Below are 19,773 nucleotides of genomic sequence, written 5' to 3' on the forward strand. Positions count from 1 at the left end.
GAAAAGAGGTGAGGCTTGTGTCTCTTAAATATAAGGTGAAAGTTGGATTGGGGTACGTGCGTATTTTGTTGTTTTGTGTTGTGTAATGTGTGAGAGAGAGATTGATTCGGATTTTCGGATAATGAAAGGGGTTTTAATGGGAAAAGAAATCCTCTAATATAGGACTTGTCTTGTTGGATATTGACGATGTGATGATTTTCAAATGTTGGATACGGTTATATTCAGAATTGGATAAGGGCTATTAAAACAACCAATTAATACTTGGCATTAATCCAAAGTTCAAACCAAAAAAATTACTAATATTAGCCAAAAAAAAATTAAGAATCACTACTAATATTAGCAAAAACAGAAAATTTAAAGATTACTACTAATATTAGCAAAAAAAAAAAAAAAATTTATTACTTTATTTATAAAAGTAATAAAAAAGAAAAAAGAAGAAAAAACAGAAAAGATTGTTTGGCAAAAGTCAAGACTACCAAATATTATGTATGTTTTAGACTTGTAGAAGCACATGGTTACTCTCACAGGAGGTGACGATAGCGATTCTGTATAAATGGTATTCGCCAATCACCACCCGATTGTCTAGCGCGTGTGATGACTTTACGTTAAAAGTACAGATTTCACTATCCTTGATGATGTCATAAAGTCCCACGTTTTTATTTTATTTTATGAAATTCTATAAAATTATCACCGCAGATTATTATATTTTTCTATGTTTAGTAGTAACTTTAAATAAAATTGATAAATAATTTCTTAACTTTACTTATTTAGCTTGTTGTGAGATAGACTTATTTTACAACAAAATTTTAACGGAAAACAATCTCTTAAAATAAGCCTTTTTTTTTTTTACTAAAAATAGTTTTTCTTTAACTTATTTTTTCTGATACTACCAAAAACTGAAAAAACTCAAAAAATTATCTTTACATCAAAGAAAATTTTGGCTTATCTCCGGTGCTTTTTAAACTGGAATTAGTTAAAAAAGTACTAAGACAAACAAGTTTGGCTAAACTCCAGTACTTTTTTTAACTAGAATTAGTTAAATAAGTACTGGAGGGAAACCAAACCCATAAAAAATGGAGGGATAACATATAGTACATTTTCCCTAACCTTTAACTAAATAAAAAGAAAAGAGAAAAAAGAAAGTATATTATTCATAAAATAGCATATATATATATATATATATAAAAGACTATATACATTAAGACAAAACAGTAATCATTCTCAAAAATAAAAAAAGACAGAACAGTAATAACATGTGAGAGAAACCAAAAAATAAAAAATAAAAAATTAGGTGTGAGAAGAAAAGAAAAAGATAGAAAACATAATTTATGTGCTGAATTGGGTCACTAGACCAATCACTTGACTAAAAATTATTTTTCTTTTTCTTTTTCTTTTTTCATACCAATTTTTGACGATTTAAAATACTATATATTTTTGCTAAGAGCCTTGTCATTTCATTGGTTGAGGCTTTTTTTATATTTATGGTGAAAACATTCTCAAAGTTTCGAATCCTCGTTTTCCTATTATAACTATCAAATTATATATGTGTTTGAGTGTAATATGTGTGACATTCCTTGATTAATTAAAGTGTGTTATTTTCTAAGTCTGTTTGGGCATGAGTTTTTAGATATTTAGTGTAGTCCATAGGGAGTATTGTATGTGATTTAGGTATGAGAATGAGATTCACATAGAGAAAACCTAAATCATAAGTTCCTTGTAAACTCATTAACCCTAATTTATGGTCAGTGATGAAATAAGGCAATTTATTTGCAAAGACCATAACATGTCAATTATGATGATCTATCTTGATCACGCAAGTGAAGACTTTTTATTGATATGTTAGTATGTCTCACGTGTTTGAGACACACTAAAAGGGACCACTGTGAGATTTTTGCATTCTACCAACTATTGTTACTTGAACCAATAATCTCACAATAATTGTTGGTTACAATGATATATCGAAGCGAGATTTTGCACTGTCAAAACATTAGTAATCACATGTAGCATGTTCGGAACATTATTCCCAATCCATTCGATTAAAGACATGAAACATCCTCTTAAGATAGATTTAATAAAAATTTATTATGTAAATTGTCAAGCCTGACTATTTTAGTAAGAAGTTACTAAAATTTATTTTTAATTGAATTAACATAAGGTTGTTGCATCAATATTTAGCCAAGGATTTAAGGCTTTTTGGTGAGAATGTCAAAGTAAATGCACTAAAAGTATGATTCTCTAATGTGAAAATTCATAATTGCATGTGCACACCATTTGGACAAGTTTATACCTTCGTAGGTATTAAGTGCTTTGGGGGGGGGGGGGGGAGGTGAGGACAACATGTTTACTAGTATATGTAATTAAATATTTGTAACTAGTGTATTAGCCCGAGTATTCTTGAAATGTTTTCATTTAAAAAAAAAGTGTACACTTCAAATATTTCTCGATTGATTCACTGAAACTACCATAACATTAAAATTATGAGGATTTTAAAAGCATCTTCTCCACCAGAATGAAAGCTTTTTAATTTTAATTTTTTTTAAAAAAATGTATGTTTCCCATTCAGTATTTTATCAATCCTAACTTGTTTCATATGTTTTTTCTCCCTAATAAAATAAACAAAATTTGGAATAAAAAAATCAATCACACGATCCGCATGACATATTGTTCCCTCCTACGTGAGAATTATTTCCGGAGCTCAAATTTTGTCTTTCTCGTGGAAAAAAAAATACTCATTAACAAATTACCAAATAACTACTGTATTATAGTGATTAGTGAGAAGCATGATGCTGATAATAAGGGAATTAATTTTGTATCGGAGATCCTTTCATTTCATACTGTATTATAGTGATTAGTGAGAAGCATGGTTGCTGATAAGCTTTGTCTAAAAAATGACCTGAATTGTTCTCTTTTTTAAAAGTCAAATAATAAGAAGAAACGTAACAACCAGAGAAATAAGTCACACGCATATATTGTGCTAGCCGCATGTTTTAATTGAGGCCTTGAGGGAATGGAGAATTCTAAAATGTATAAAACTTTGATCTGATGGTGTTTTATCCCATTAGCCACTAAGACAATTACTTTTCATCTGAATATATAATGTGTTTGTTTGAATATATTGGCAACTAAGCAATCGTTGAGGCACTTAATTATCATGTAAAAAATGAAAATAAAATGATGGCCCAAATGAAAAGAGAGACTCTATAGTCATGGTTTAATCGAACCTAATATGTGACAGAAAAGACTTGCCAATTTGCGATTTGTATCTATTTGGTGGGTGGGTGTATAAAACATCTTGCAATATTCGATTGATACTTACATTAGTGGCGGAGCTATGGCGCCCAAAAACGTATCTATTTATTCTTTAAGCATATATATTTGAAGATATCCCAATTTCCTTTTTAATGGCCACTTGGATAATATGTATTTAGCATTATAGTTTGATGTTTGATATTTGGGACCAAAAGTTAAGATTTTGAAAATTTGGGTTTTGAATATATAAGAGGGTATTGTTTAGTTCCAACTAAAAAATTGTTGTGAATTCTAGTTAGTTCAACTAGTTGAGCTTTTAATGGTTGAATAAGTAATCTGGGTTTTAATACCTGCCTACACCAACATCTGATTAATATCTTTGTCTGATTTTAAAAAATACAATCATTAGAAGCGGATGCCATATGTTGAAATTTTATAAAAAAATTTAAAAAAAATTAAAAGATTGTTTTTGGGTATTTATTTATTTATTTATTTTTGTTTATGTGTTTGGATGTTTATTTAAGAAAAAACATACTTGGCAACACTAATCATTTTTATAAAAAGAAGAATATTTAACATATAATGATAATAAATATGACTTTTATTTTTGCGTTTTATGCTATTTCCTTTATAGAATGGTTGTACTTCTATATATATTTCTAGTTTTTACTAGAATTATGAAACAATTATTTTTAGTTGTGAATATTATTTAAAAAAGTTTCTCAATAAATTAAAGATGATTTTTAATGGATCTTTGATTTGTATATTGAAAGTAAAATTGTTGAGACATTTAATAGATAATCAATCATAGATAATTTTTGCAATCTAAAGAATGTTAAATTTCATTTTTTGATAAATCACAAATGGTTGAGTAAAACAATATTAGGAAAAAATCATTTTATATATTTTATTTTGTTAATGTTGAATGGATGTTATTCTTTTCATATATTAATTTAATTTTCAGTTATAGTTTTTTTTTCATACTTGGACCCTCTAAAAAAAGAAAAGAAAAGCCTCATTCCATGAAATGCTTGAATATTCCCATAGAAGCACAATAATCTATACACACATATAGATATATTATGAGTGCGATTAACAAATGTCTCAGTGCATTAATGAAGATTAACTATTTTATAATAATCGATAAGCTTTTTTGGAGGAGTTGAACAACATTCAATTAAAGAAATATTTATTTACGATTTTTGTTAAATGATGCCTTCGTGCATCTATAAAGGAGGAATCTAATGTCTCACACTGCATTAAAAAATAACAAAAACAAGTAAACTTATATATTTTTTTAATATATTATGCGCGACCGCACCTAGAAAAATACTTATAATAATAAAATAAAATAAAAACTCAATCATAATCACTTCACTTTGACACTCATTAATAGGATTGTTGTTTATTTGTTTTTTTTTTCCCAATACTATGTGACCCATTAGATTCCTTTTTAATAGGTACATCGATCATTGCACTCATTAATAAAACTATAAATTATTGACATAAAATGATACATTTTTAGTAGATTTTGTTGTAAAGTGGGATAGATAGTAAAAAAAGTTGAAATCTATTTCAAAAGCTATTTTAGTTTGTTTCTCAAAAAGTGACTACTAAACACTCATTATCAGACGAGTTGTACAATACTTTATATTTTTTAAAAGCTGAAATACTCTTATAAAACCACGAAAAGTCCCACCAAATAAAAAACTAGTCAATAAAACTATAAAAGAAGAAGAGATGGGCTAGCAAGTTTATTCTATATAAAAAAAAGATGGACTACCAAAACGAGTTAAAAAAAAAAAAACTTAATTATAATTAATATCTTTCAATTTGATCATAGTTTAGCCTTTTGGGGAGTAGGGAAATTAAACACAAAGTTCCAATGTCAATAGGATTTACCCTAGTATAGGTATCAACCCCTTTAAGTAAAATAATAAAAATGATTAAACAAAATTAAGGAAAAAGAATAGGCTAGGGCCCCAAAATTATTAAAAATAAAATAAAATATAAAGGGCCTTTGGATAATGTCTTTAATTTATATCCAAGTTTTTCTATAAAAAAAAAAAAGTTTTATACCCCAGTTTTGTTATGAAAAACCTTACACATGAGTAATGTTAGAGATACAAATTATTTTACAAGTTTCTCAAAAAAAAAAAAAATTTATAAATAAACTGCTAATGTGGTGAATGATTATTGGTAAATTGTAAATAAAAAGTTGATATTAGTAGTGAGCCACAACAACAATTTGTTAAAATATTGTAAAATAATTTGTAACTGTAGCATTACTTATATATTTTTAGGAAAAAAAAAAAAAGAGAGAAGGAACTTGATATTATTAGTGAAAGCGATTTTTGGGTGGGAGAGTAAAACTTGATATTTGTAAGTATATAAATAGACTGTCTTCATGTTACGCAACTTGAGAATTGAGAGCCATGTAAAATAAATGGCCAAGGGGAAATTTAAAAAAAAAATGTAAAGAAAAAAAAAATACAAATTGAAAGTTTGACTTAATTAATTCAAATGGTAGGCTAAAAAATATTTATTTTGAAAAGCCTCATTCCATGGAAATGCTTGAATATTACACTACAAGAACTCTATACTATTGTGGTGGATTTTTTGAGGCAGGTGCAAAATCAGCCACTATATGTCGCATATTGCGGCGTTTTTAGGACCGCCGCTGTGCATAGGGTCTATTGCGGTGTTTTTTGGGACCGCCGTAGTAGCTCTAGTCTTTTGCGGCGTCCTACAGCGGTGGGACATAAAACTGCCGCAATATATATGTTTTAGTGGCGTTAACTTAGATATAGTGGCACTCCAAAATCCCGCTGCAATAAATATATCATTTTGTGCAGATACTATAGCGGTGGTATAGAAAACCACCGCAATATGTAAGTTATAGCGGCATTGAGATGACCGCCACAATAGGTACTCCTTTTTGTAGTGCTTTTTCTTAGTTATAATGGCGGGTTGGACCACTGTAATAGACCTTTAAATTTCTCAGCCCCAAAATTTCCCTTTGTTTTTTCGCCTTCTCACTTATTAGGTTTTGGACAAAGTTTAGCTACAAAATTGGTTGTAGTTGATAGGCCAAAAACGTATTGACCCATTGTGATGAATTAAGTTAATTAATTAGCAAAGTTATTAATTAATCAAATTAACATACAAAGCGTGGTAGTACAAACAAATCACCAATTAAACTAAGTATGCAGCGGAAAATAAATGACACGGTGATTTGTTTACGAATGGGGAAAACTTACACGGCAAAAACTCCACCGGGTGATTTTAAGGTCACCATTTCCAAAATTTCACTATTATCACATGTAAAGGAATCCCAAGTACCTTACCAACCTACAGTTGAACCCTTACCCTAATACCCAATTGGACTTGTTCTGTAGTGACAATTTCTCCTTTCAATGCACGACTCCTAAGTACGTGACTAACCAATTTGATGCGCGGATCCTAGTACGTGGTTTACTCTTTTGCACGAATCCCAATACGTGACTAACTCCACAGCAACCCTTTGATTGTTGTAGTTGATTTGCAGCAACTTCATATAGAAACACCAACAAGATCTTTAATGTTGGTGCAAGAGACTTTGCTTGGTTACAAAACCCAAAGGCGTACAAGAAACACAGCAAGAACTCTTTCTTTTGTAGGAGAAGGCTAGGGTTTCAAAAAGAAAACCTTATGAAGCTCTCTTGGGTTAGGTTTTTCTTTTTCCACCTCCGTTAAATAGGAGCTTTAATTGGCTCTCCTATTCCAAATAGATTTACACAAACATTGAGCTTTCCTAGTCCAATAAGAATTATACAAATCCATAAAAAAAATAGCCTTTTAGAGTAAAAACGTTGCTGACTATAAACTGAATCCCGTAAGCTCGATCGATCGGGACATTTGTTGAGCTTTAATGAATCTCGACAGATCGAGCTTCTGTCGAGGAGGTATCAAGACCTTCAGTTTGCACTTTTCCTGAGCAGTTCTTGAGTAATCTTCATGTCTTCAATTTAACCACTTGTAATGATCATCTTGAACCTACTTAGATTTACCCAAATACAAGTAAAGTGCGTTTTGTTAAAGGATATGCCAATTACATAAAAATATGTCCCCAATAGTAGCCTTAGGCTACATCCTTACTTAATATCTATTTATTGAAGATGAATTTTGACAAATCTACTATAAGATTAAATTTTCTTCTTATAGCCTCCATACTTTCAAAACTTCTAGAAAATTAAAGATCCATAGCTATGTCATCACTAAATTGTTTAAATTGCAAATTTTTGTAGTTTAAAATTATACATAAAATATAAGCTTATAGATCATGTAGTAAATAATATTTGATTGACATAAAATTTGACATGTATATTAAAAGCGTAAAAAACATGCATATCAATGGTTAGATTTTAAAAATATATAATAATGTTTATTTTATTGAGTAAGGTTGTAGTTTAAAGCTACAACAAGTTTTCTAGCTAAAATTTGTCCTTAGGTTCTCACTTTTCACACTCTCAAAATAACATTCCTTCTCTCCAAACTCTCACTTCAGCCAAGCTTTCGCCATTAACTCCATCTCCACTGCCGCTGCCTCGCGTCCTCGCCATCGCCATTCTCTTCAAGTCAGGCTCCGGTCCCGGCCCAGGCTTCGCACTCGTCGAAGGTTTTAATCCTAGCTAACCCACTCACTAGAGACTGACTAACTCATTTCTGGTAAGTTTCATTCCAATGCTAGTTTCATTTTTTGCATTTTGCATCGAGTGCGAAAAACGCTGCTATATGTCACCTATTGTGGCGTTCTTGCGGATTGTCGCTATACATCAGCTCTATTGTGGCGTTCAAGTGGGCCGCCGCTATAAATCTAGTCTTTTACGGCGTACTACAACGACGGGTTGATGGAGAGCCACAATATGTATGTTTTAGCGGCGTTATACCTAGCTATATTGGCGCCCCATAAACCCATTGCTATAGCTAAGATTTAACGGCGTTTGTTTTGGTTTATAGCGGCGGTTTTGTGACCGCCGCAATAGACCTTTGAATTGCCCATAATTAGTCCAATTTTTTCCCTTCCCCCCCCCCTCCCCGCCCATCTAAATCTATCAATTTAGACCCTAGCCCTTTCATTTCTCATCCGATTGTATCCCTTTAAACACACACACACACACACACACACACACACACTCTCTCTCTCTCTCTCTCTCTCAAATTAAAATCTCACATCCTTAATCTCATTACCCAAAGATCAATCTTCCCACCACCATGCATTCTCACTCTCAAATCCTAGATTGGGTCTCTCTCTATTAGCACCCACCGCTGCCGCTAACCAATTGATGCCCCCAATAATCAATATTTGAATATTAATTTCACCAAGTCTAGTGGTATCAGGACTATCTATTAGGTTTGACCAACTTAAACTAAACTTTAGCCTTGCCTTTCTCTAAATCCGACCATTTGATTGTGACCATAATTCACCAAAATTAACTTTTCATTACACTCTTCAGATCCAACGGTTAGATTTCAAATATAAGTTTGGTGCGTGATAAACATGTGTTGTGTATTTGTATGGTTATGTTTTCTCAATTTGACCATTCAATTGGCCTCAAATTTCACCAACACTAATATGTCACCATACTCTTCAATCCTAGTGATCAAGATTTGAATATGATTTTCACCAAATCCAGTGGTATCGGGACCATCTATTTAGTTTGATCGGATTTGACCAACTTTGACTAAAATTTGACCGCGTCTTTCTCTAAATCCAACTGTTTAATTGTGACCATAATTTACCTGAACTAAGCTTTCATTACACTCTTGAAATCTAACGGTTAGATTTCAAATCTAAGTATGGTGCGTGATGGACATGTGTTGTGTATCTATATGACTATGTTCTTTCAATTTGACCATCCAATTGGTCTCAAATTTTACCAACACCAATATGTCACCATACTCTTCAATCTTAATGATCAAGATTTGAAGATGAATTTCACCAAGTCCAATAGTATCAAGACCATCTATTAAGTTTGATCGGGTTTGACCAACTTTGACTAAACTTTGACCGTGCCTTTCTCTAAATCCAACCATTTAATTGTGACCATAATTTACCAAATGAACCTTTCATTACACTCTTCAAATCTAACGGTTAGATTTCAAATCTAAGTATGGCATGTGATGGACATGTGTGGTGTACCTATATAGCTATATCGATTCTCTTAATCTGACTATCCAATTAGTCTCAAATTTCACCAACATCAATATGTCACCATACTCTTCAATCCTAATGATCAAGATTTGAATATAAATTTCACCAAGTCCAGTGGTATCGAGACCATCTATTAAGTTTGATCAGGTTTGACCAACTTTGACTATACTTTGATCACGTGTTTCCCTAAATCTAACTGTTTAATTGTGACCATAGTTTACCAAATGGAACATTTCATTACACTCTTCAAATCCAATGGTTAGATTTCAAATCTAAGTATGGCATGTGATGGACACGTGTTGTGTACCTATATGGCTATATATTTTCTCTCAATTTGACCATCCAATTGGTCTCAAATTTCACCAACATCAATATGTCACCATCCTCTTCAATCCTAATGATCAAGATTTGAATACAAATTTCACCAAGTCCAATGGTTACGGGACCATCTATTAAGTTTGATCGGGTTCGACCAACTTTGACTAAACTTTGACCACGTCTTTCTCTAAATCCAACCGTTTGATTGTGACCATAATATACCAGAATTAACCTTTCATTATGCTCTTCAAATCCAACAGTTAGATTTCAAATCTAAGTATGGTGCGTGATGGACATGTGCTGTGTCCTTATATAGTTATGTTCTCTCAATCTGACCATCCAATTGCTCATATTATTTTTCAAAAAAAGTAAACGTAGTTAGTCATATATTAAAATTCTTACATAAATTTAATAATAGCTATGATCATTTTTTTTTTAATTTTTAATAAGATAGAACTTGTGATAATTTTTATTGTGTGTGTGTGTTTTTTTTTTTTTTGAGAAAGTTGTGTGGTGATTTTTATTGAGTATATGTGATTGTTTTTTGTTTTTAAATTTTATTTCATAGCTCATTAATATTTGATTCTTAATATTTTACACTCATTAACTCACTTAGATATATAGATGTGTTTGATTCATGTACAATTACAAAAGAATAATGCTACAGACATAAATTATTCTACAAACATTTTTACAAACTGCTGATGTGGCATACTCCACCTCAACTTTTTAAAAACTAAAATACCATGTCAGAAATTAACAAAGTAAATTAAAAAAAAAAGAAAAAAAAGAAACCCAAATCATGTTTGCAACAAAACCCTCTCCCTCCCTGCCTCAACAGTACCTTACGGCGCCTCCATCTCAGACCAAGCCCTCTCTATGCTACTTAAATCAACTTTCCTTCTAAACCCTCTCCTTCTCTTCGCCTCCCTCTTTGCGTTTCCCTCTACGCCTCAGCAGTACCGAACGGTGCCTCCATCTCAGACCAAGCCCTCCCTGCGATTCCCGCTTCACCTCATCAGTGCTAACAAACTCCTAAACACAAAACATGACGGCGAAAAACCCTGGCCTCAAATCCTCTACCTCGCGCCTTCCCTCCTTGCTATAAAATTCTCAGACTCCGACCAACGCTGCCGCTAACTCGCTGGAATCGTTGCAGAAGCTGTCGGAACCATGGCTAAGAACGGTGTTGCAATCCCATCTCTGCCAATGCCGCTGTGAGCATGGTGTCTCCATGTCATCTGCCTCCCTCCCGATAACAACAACGCTTACATTGTTTCAGTATTGAAATTTGTTTTTTTATTCAAGTAATTCATATGCAAATTTGTTGTAGAGTACTGTAATATTTATGGCCTTGAGGCAATCCAATAAATTATATAATCATGTGGATGGAATGGGTCGAAATAACTAATAACCAAAAAGAATTTTTATGTATTTTGAGCTTGTCTATTGCTGGTTTTCAAAAAGAATTCCAAACTTGGACTATTGATGGTTTTGTAGCCTCAAAGATGCTATTGGAAAATCTGGAGAAGGCATTATTTGTTGTCCCATTATTTGAACTAAGGACTTACTGATGTTGATGGCTCTTATTTTTGAGAGCCTCTTATTTGTTCTATGATCAATAGTTGCTTGTACATGATTAAAGACTTTACTGTACAATTCTTTATTTCCTTGCATTTTATTGTTTTTGTTAAAATTACTAGCTCTTGCTTCGTTTGTATTGTTTATAAGCATGCTGATGCATCATTAAGAAACAACTATTTTGATAGTCAAGTTAGTGATCATAGACATACAAGATGTATATGGATTTTAAAATTTATCTTCAATCACCATTGTCTTCAACCAGTCAACGTGTGCTTACCTATATGTGTCTATGTGTTTAGTTTAAAAGAATATGCATATATTTTAAATTAATGCAATCAGATGGACTTTCAATAGCACATTGCACACTATCTATTGCTAATTGAGGCAAACATATTCATTTTATGCTCGTTATGTAGTTGTGTTTGTGATTTGCTTACATTTCATTCTTTTTTTCCCCGACAGTGAAATAGAAGATACTGATAATGACAGTGATGACAATAAGCTGTGTTTGTGTTATTCTTTGAACTTGTTCAATCAACTTCTACTCTACAATTTCAGCAGCAACTAAAACAATGACAAGGGAGGCAAAATAGTTTAATGGTTTTGAACTTCAACATATTCATCATATGGATATGGAATTGGAAAGGAGCTATGTTGGGCTCAACATTTAACTTTCATTTAGTTTGGTGTTGCCTCATCAGCTCTCCAATCAAGAGTACTCCAAAAAAAATTTGTACACTAGATGATTAATTTTGTATTGTAAGATGTCAAGCTATTATTTATTTTAGATAACTGTCAGTCTTATGGATAGCAGAATTTTAGAAGATGTATATGGATTGGTGGATGCTTTCTAAGAATTGCATTAGTTTAACTTGGCAAAGGGTATGCCCATTAATATTGTACATATATATAGAAAAAGAAGAGGAATGGAGTACCTTGATAAAATTTGCTATTGCCCAATTGTTTATTATCAATGTTTTTCCTAGTTTACTTATTTTTAGCTTTATGGTTTAGTTGTTTTTCGAATCTGATAATGAGTTATCCTCTATTCAAGTAGAGGCTTTGTTGTATTACAGTGTATGCCTCTTTGTATTCTATTGTTGTATTTGTATCTAGTTCGTGTTGAAGTAGGTTATGTAACGAACTTGAACATAATGAGGATCAAACATGTCCATCTCTTAATAACATAAATAAAGAGCAAAGACATCCATAGACGTAAAGCTCAAATAATGTTGAATAAAAAAAAGGTTTTGTTGTAAGTCACCATATGTGCTTAAAAAAATATAAGTTTTTCCCTAGGCAAATAATACCATAATATCCATTACAAATGAAGAACTATGTTGTGTTCAACACAGAAAGGAAAAACAAAAAGTTTGTCATCTTGATCAACTTGAACTTAATTTTAACTGAACTTGCCAGCATCTTGATCCTTAAACTAATGCCCATGCTGTTGAGCCTACAAAAAGAACAAAAGAAAATGTATTAAATTATTTACAAATCAACGTGCTTATAATTGACATAGTTAAATATACAATGTAGTAACAATACTTGTAGCATATCCAAATGATTCAAGTTGATTATATGATGTTGTGGTGTTTCATAAACACTAAGCTGGTCAGTATTTGGCACTTGACATCCACTTCCCCAAAATTGATTTGGATAACCCTACAACTACGAATTTCATTAAAAAAAAGGTTAAATCTCAAACTATTAACAAGTATAACATTGAATAAAAGTTAAGGAATAACTGATAGTTGGTGTATATTGCTTCCTGCAGTGCCAAATTATGTTGGGTTAATACTAGTTACCGTGATTTGATTAGTGTAGAATAAATTATAAATGATAAATTATACCTGTATTTGGTTTCTAGCAAATAAAGGAGTGCCAAAATATGGCATCATATATCCATCACTCGAACCTTGACTCAGATGACACTGTGCAATTGAAAATTAATCTAAAAGAATTACATATCAAGCAAAAGAGAAAGAATTATGCAAAAACCAAGGGACTAGGACATTTAAGTCAAAGGCGAGATAAAGAAAATTTGCATTTGGTAAATTATACCAGCATTTGGTTTTCAGGAAATAAAGGAGAGCCAAAATGTGGCATCATATATCCATCACTAGAACCTTGACTCAGATGACACTGTGCAATTGAAAATAAATCTAAAAAATTAAATATACAAGAGAAAAAATTATGCAAAAACTAAGAAGGGTAAAATCTCAAACAATTAATCTCATAATTTTTACTTATTCTTAATACCTGAACATTCCTTCTCTCTTGTGATCCCATTTCATGATCTTCTTGTGGAGTACTTAAAGTAGGCAAACCAATTTCACCTGCATCAACTTCAATTTCTTGTGCCACTTTAGAATTCTTTCATTAGAAAGAAATAGATGAATTAGACAAGTTATTTAGATAAAAAAATATATGTAATACAACAAAGAAACTAATAAAATAGATTATTAGTTAAAATTAAATAAGGAAGTACCTATTTTCCTTTTTCTTTTCTTTTTTTGCTAGTTTTGTTCCCTTCTTGTCTCTTTCTTGTTTTCAATTTCCTAATCACTTGGTTTGTTTTAGATTCCTTTTGTTTTGACACTGGTCGCCCTTTACTTCGAGCAACTAAAGGACTAAGCACCTTAATACATTCCTTTGATGTCCCATTAATAACTTCATTAGATATTGTCACTGCACCCGGTGTGTGATGAGATGTTTGACCACTTTCACTATTTGACACATTCAGACTCAACTTCTCCTTCAGCTTATCTAAAACTGTCATCACAATCATACAACTTTCTTCAGTTTTTGAGGCCATTGATGCAACTTCATAAAAAGAAGTGTGCAATTTATCATAACGTTGTGCTTCAGGATTTCCACTCAATTCATCGTAAATACATTTAATAAATGTATATCTTTGTTTCGAGTCCTTACTCCACCGTGGAAGAATATATTTTGATGGCAATATTTTAATTTTTTTTATCATCATGAGAACATAAAAGCCATGCCTGCAGAGGATTCCTCTAAATTCAAATAAGCAACAATTGCATTGTACCTCCAATTCATCTTCATTAAAGTAAACATGGAAGGTTACTTCCTTTGTATCATCATCAATTTCTATCTCATCAACAACTTGATATGTAGAAATTGCACCTTCTTGTTTAAGAAGAAAAGGATGACAATACATTTTCCTCCTAATCTCATCTTGAACCTCCTTGAACTTTGAATTGGTATAACTGTCATGAAATTGCTTCTCAATAGCATAATGAGTTATGCATGGAACTCTTGAAGTTAGAGAAATAAAATATTCTGTGTTCTCTTTTTCAACCTTGTTGGGAAATTTAGACCCTGGTTGATACAATTAACAAGTTTTAAACTCAATTTGTTAATTAGATTTATTATTCATAAACTTGTTAAAAACAAACAAACATCAATATCATGTCAAAACTAAGTGCAGTAGAAAAGTAAATAAGACAAGATATGATGACCCAGGAAAACCAATAAAACCAACCAGTTTCACAGTAAAAAACTTGGGGGGAAACCTTTCCGAAAAGCAATCCACTATAGTAAAGAGAAGTTTTAGATCTAGTACAAAACATTTGTCCCTAGACTCTACAATCTCCGCAGATGAACTCACAGTAGAAACTTTCTACCGCTTCAAAACCTCCGAACTCTTCAATATATGAACGCCACCCTTTAATGCATGAATCCTAGTAAGTGACTAACCAATTGTGCGGATTCCAGTACGTGACTTCAATCACCAACTAGAGAAGAAGATGTTGGTTGCAAAGTTCTTCACTTCATTAACAATGAAGATCAAGAAGCACTTGGCTACAAAACCCTAAAGCGCAAAGATGCAATAGCTTCTTTTTGAAAAAATAAGGCTTCGGTCACCTTTTGCAATTGTTCTCATTATATTCTCTTATGTGACGGCTTCTAAAATAAGCCTTATATATGCCTAGGATTATGAGAAAAGAAACTCCACACAAATACAAAAGCCTGACCCAAAAATTAGATCTGAAAATTTTGATTTCCGTAACCTCGATAGATATCATCTGTCGAGCCTCATTAAACCTTGATAGATAGCTATCTGTCGAGCAGCTGTCCGCAGGTGTCTAGTAGGTGTCCAGGAGGTGTCCAACTTTAGTAAACATATTTTCTTCACTTGTTTCTTAGTCCAATCTTCATGGCTTTAATACTAGACTTGAACAATATGTTCTTTGAAGTATTAAATACATCCTAGATCATTCCAAATACAAGTAAAATGCGTTTTGTCAAAAGATTAGCTAACTATAAAAATATGTCCTTAACAAATTTTACACTTCAAGGCCTCATCATATTGATCAACAAATTGCTTCAATGTAGTCTTCGGCCCCACATAACCATCAAAAAAAGCATTCATACTTTCACTACGTTGTGTAGTAGACATTCCTGCCCAAAATGTATTTTTCACATATGTTGGTATCCAATGATGTCACTCATAATATAACCATTGCAACCATTCATTATCTTGAAGATTATGCACCTCAAGTAATCTTTGCCAGCTATCTTCAAATTCATCACGACTCAAGGAGTCATATACACAGTGGTCTATATCCCTCTTAATCGCCTCATATTGAGAATATCCTTTAAATTTCTTAGGAATTTTCTTCATTATATGACATAAACAAAAATTATGTTTAGTTTCAGGGAATACTATTTCAATTGCCCTCTTCATTGCTTGGTCTTGATTAGTTATAATTGCTTTTGGAGCTCGACCTGACGTACACTTCATCCATGATTCAAACAACCAAACAAAAGTATCAACACTCTCGTTTGATATTAGACCACACCCAAGAAGTATTGATTGACCATGATGATTCACTCCTACAAATGGAGCAAATGGCATTTTATATGCATTTGTTAAGTATGTTGTGTCAAATGTTATAACATCCCCAAAATATTCACATGTGGCTCTACTTCTTGCATCCGCCCAAAACACATTCCTCAATCAAGATCTATCATCCACATCCATTACATAAGAAAACCAATCATCCTTCTCTTGCATTCTAACAAAATAGTCACGAAGTGCTCTAGCACCTCCCACCCTAAGTCGAAGCCGCGTTGCTTTGTCAACATGATTTCTACAGCCTTTCTCTCCAAATGGAAGCTTCTCAAATCCTCCCGCTTCAATAGCAATAGATTTATAGTTTTTACTGATACGAATTCCAGCTTTATCATTTAATTCAAGCCTTCTTTTCACATAAGAGTCCATCTGTTTATGACGTCTAAAATATCTAGCTTTTCTAGGACTCAAAGTATGGACATTGTCAAGCACAACAGTAGTCAATGTAAACTTTCCATTAGGACAACAAGTAGCATTAATCTTGGCCTTGCACTCCAGATTTTTTTTTTGGTCTCGGTTTAAGAGCATTAGTTGCCTTACTTTTTGCCTTGCCTTGATTAACACATGAAATAGTGAAATATTTTAAATTCCCATCATGTCCAAGTTTAGAGGTTCTCTTCGACACACCAAAACCTGCTTGTCTAGCATATTGCTTATAATACACTCTAACTTCTTTTTCTGAATTAAACATCATTCCAACCTTTGGTTCTAAAACAATTCCATTTCCATCTAAAATATTGTTGATCTCATGCTCCTTTTCTTTAATCTTTTAAATCTCTAACTTTTGCTCATTTTCTTCCTTATCAATGACAATTTCTTCATCTGAAGACATTTAGTCTTCATTGTCTGACAATCTCATGATTGTTTCCATTAGAAATACTATTCAATTATCTAGTAAAAAATACAAAAGTTTAAACCATTCAGGAGCCAAGCATACAAAACTTTAAATATAAAAATGTCATGGGATTGCAACACCGTAGTTGAGCATAAAATAATCCAATAAACTTTAAAAATTATGCCATATAAACTTTAAAAATTCTGTCATAAAATTTTGTCATATGGGATTGCAACAACTTAGTCAAGCATAAAATAATCCCATAAAATTTAAAAATTCTGTCATATAAACTTTAAAAATTCTGTCATATAAAATTCTGTCAAATGGGATTGCAACACCGTATTCAAGCATAAAATAATCCCATAACATTTGAATCCCTTTTCAATGCTTTCATTACTTCTTCGGTTGAATCAAGAAAAAGCAGCACTTTCTTATTAATCTAGAGCTTGAATCACTTTACAAAAAACAACAAACTTATTCGTTGAATGTGAATGAATAATCACTAATACTGCCTGCAATAATTTCACTACTGAATCTCTTTGAGTGATGGAATTCTATGTTTACCTACCAAATTGATTTGTAATCATATCATATATATTTTGTTTCTATAGAATGAATAATAGCAGAATGTTGGCATGTTTGCTGTGAGCATGGTTTAAATTTTCTTATCTAAAGCATTGCATGTCTTTCTTATCTAAAGTAGTTGAGGAATTACCATAAGTAGAAGAATTAGAAGCGTCAGATACCGAAGTGGGAGCATCATTCTTATCAGTTTTGATTGCAACACCGTTCTCAGCCATGGTTTCGATGGGTTCTGCAACGATTCCGACGAGAGGTGTGGCGGCGGCGTTAGCCGGCAAGAGGAAGCAGATTTCTTTAGCTTGAATGTGAGACTGAAGAGTCAGAGGAGATGTAGCGTCGTATGGTGCTGCTGAGGCAGAGAGGGAGGCGCAGAGAGGGAGAGGGAGAGGGAGAGGGAGAGGGTTTTGTTGCAAACGTGATTTGGGTTTCTTTTTGTTTTTTTAATTTACTTTGTTAATTTCAGACGTGGTATTTTAGTTTTTAAAAAGCTGAGGTGGAGTATGCCACGTTAGCAGTTTGTAAAATGTTTGTAGAATAGTTTGTATATGTAACATTATTTATTACAAAATGCATGACAAAATGGTAATTGCTAGTCAAAAATGGTAATTAATTAAAATTGTCTTCTTTTATTTTTATTTTTTCCTCAAAATAAATGTCTTCTTTTATTTTTCCCACCCAAAATTTTTCAAAAATTTGTTTCCCTCCTAACGTGTTTCACTTTGCTTTTTGGCCCCCAAAGCCAAAATTTGACTTTTTACTTAGGTTTTTTTCCCCCCAAATTGCTTCCCCTCTCTCTAAGCTGTCACTCTTCTCTCTCTCTCTCTCTCTCTCTCTCTCTCTCTCTCTAGGATCCAAAAGCACTTTCAATCTTACAATTTCCCCTTCCAACCTGCAATCAATCTGCCACTTCCTCTCTTTACTTTTCAACACCAAAAACAAAACCACTTCCAGTATTCTCTAAAAAAAACCAAGCCTTTCCTCTTCATAATTTATATATATATCTTCAACATGTTAGAGATTATCCCCATCTTTAATTCTCCAAAGTTTGCTTTGTGATTTGTAACCTCACTACAAAACACGCGGGTCCTAGGCCGCGTTTTTTTTCAGCCGCGTTTGCAAAAATGCGGCCTAAGACCATGCTTGAGCCGCATTTCAATGAAACGCAGCTACAGCACCAGACCCTCAGCCGCGTGCGTCAAACGCAGCCCAAGATCAGGTCTGTGGCTGCGTTTATTGGTGTTTTAGCTGCGTTTTTCTGAGTTGGGCTTAAGCCGCGTTTTTAAAATGCGGCTTTAGACCCATCTGAATTTTTTTTTTTAGATATATGTCTTGAAGCCGCGTTTTAAAAAAACGGGGCTACAGCTCTACTATAAATTGGGAAAAAAAAACCCCAAAGGCACCAAATATCAAACACCAAAAAAAGAAAAACTCTGTGTCTCTTCCCTTCGAACCCTAAGCGACTCCCATTAACACTTACCACCGATCCTACACACCAGCGCCGATAAAGCCCAGTCGTCCATCGCTCCCACGCCTCCCACCGCCACCACCTTGTAAGTCTCCCTTCTCTCTCTCTAGATCTCAAATTTTTTTTTTCTCGAGAAACAATCAGATTTCTATGTATTTGTTTTTTGGGTTTAGGGTTTTGATTTTGTGTTTAGGGTTTCGATTTTAGGTTTAGGTTTTCGATTTTATGTTTAGGGTTTCGATTTATTGTTTTTTAGATTTGGCAGAAACAAGGTAAGAAAAAAAAAAACTAACGATGTCTCTTTCTCTCCCTCTTTCGCATTTGGCTTTTGTCGCTAGTCTTGGATTTCTAAGGGGGGGGGGGGGTGCTTGTTGTTGGGAGTGGGCCACAGTGTTTGTTCTAAGTTTGGGTTTCATGGGTTAATTTTTGGTGGGTTGTGGTTCCAATTCAGGTCTGGGTGGCGGTGGTTGGTGGTTCCGATCTGGGTTTGGTTTGTGGCTTGCTTTGTGGTTTGGTTTGTGATTTATTGGTGGGTTTGGTCACTGTGATTGGCTTGCATCAAACGTGGTGGTTGAGATGTAAGATGAAAGCAAATTTGTGAGAAATTATGTCATTAGGAAATATATATTTTTCAAAGGAAAAAAAAGTACGATACCATTAGG

The 19,773-nt window shown here is 32.9% G+C and overlaps 1 pseudogene; it reads right to left on the bottom strand.

Moving 5' to 3' along the window:
- Positions 1 to 13,731: 13,731 nt before the first annotated feature.
- On the bottom strand, positions 13,732 to 17,061 carry LOC142637057 (protein FAR-RED IMPAIRED RESPONSE 1-like; annotated as a pseudogene).
- Positions 17,062 to 19,773: the final 2,712 nt, after the last annotated feature.

This window comes from Castanea sativa, chromosome 5, assembly GCF_040712315.1.
Source record: "Castanea sativa cultivar Marrone di Chiusa Pesio chromosome 5, ASM4071231v1".
Classification (NCBI taxonomy): Eukaryota; Viridiplantae; Streptophyta; class Magnoliopsida; order Fagales; family Fagaceae; genus Castanea; species Castanea sativa.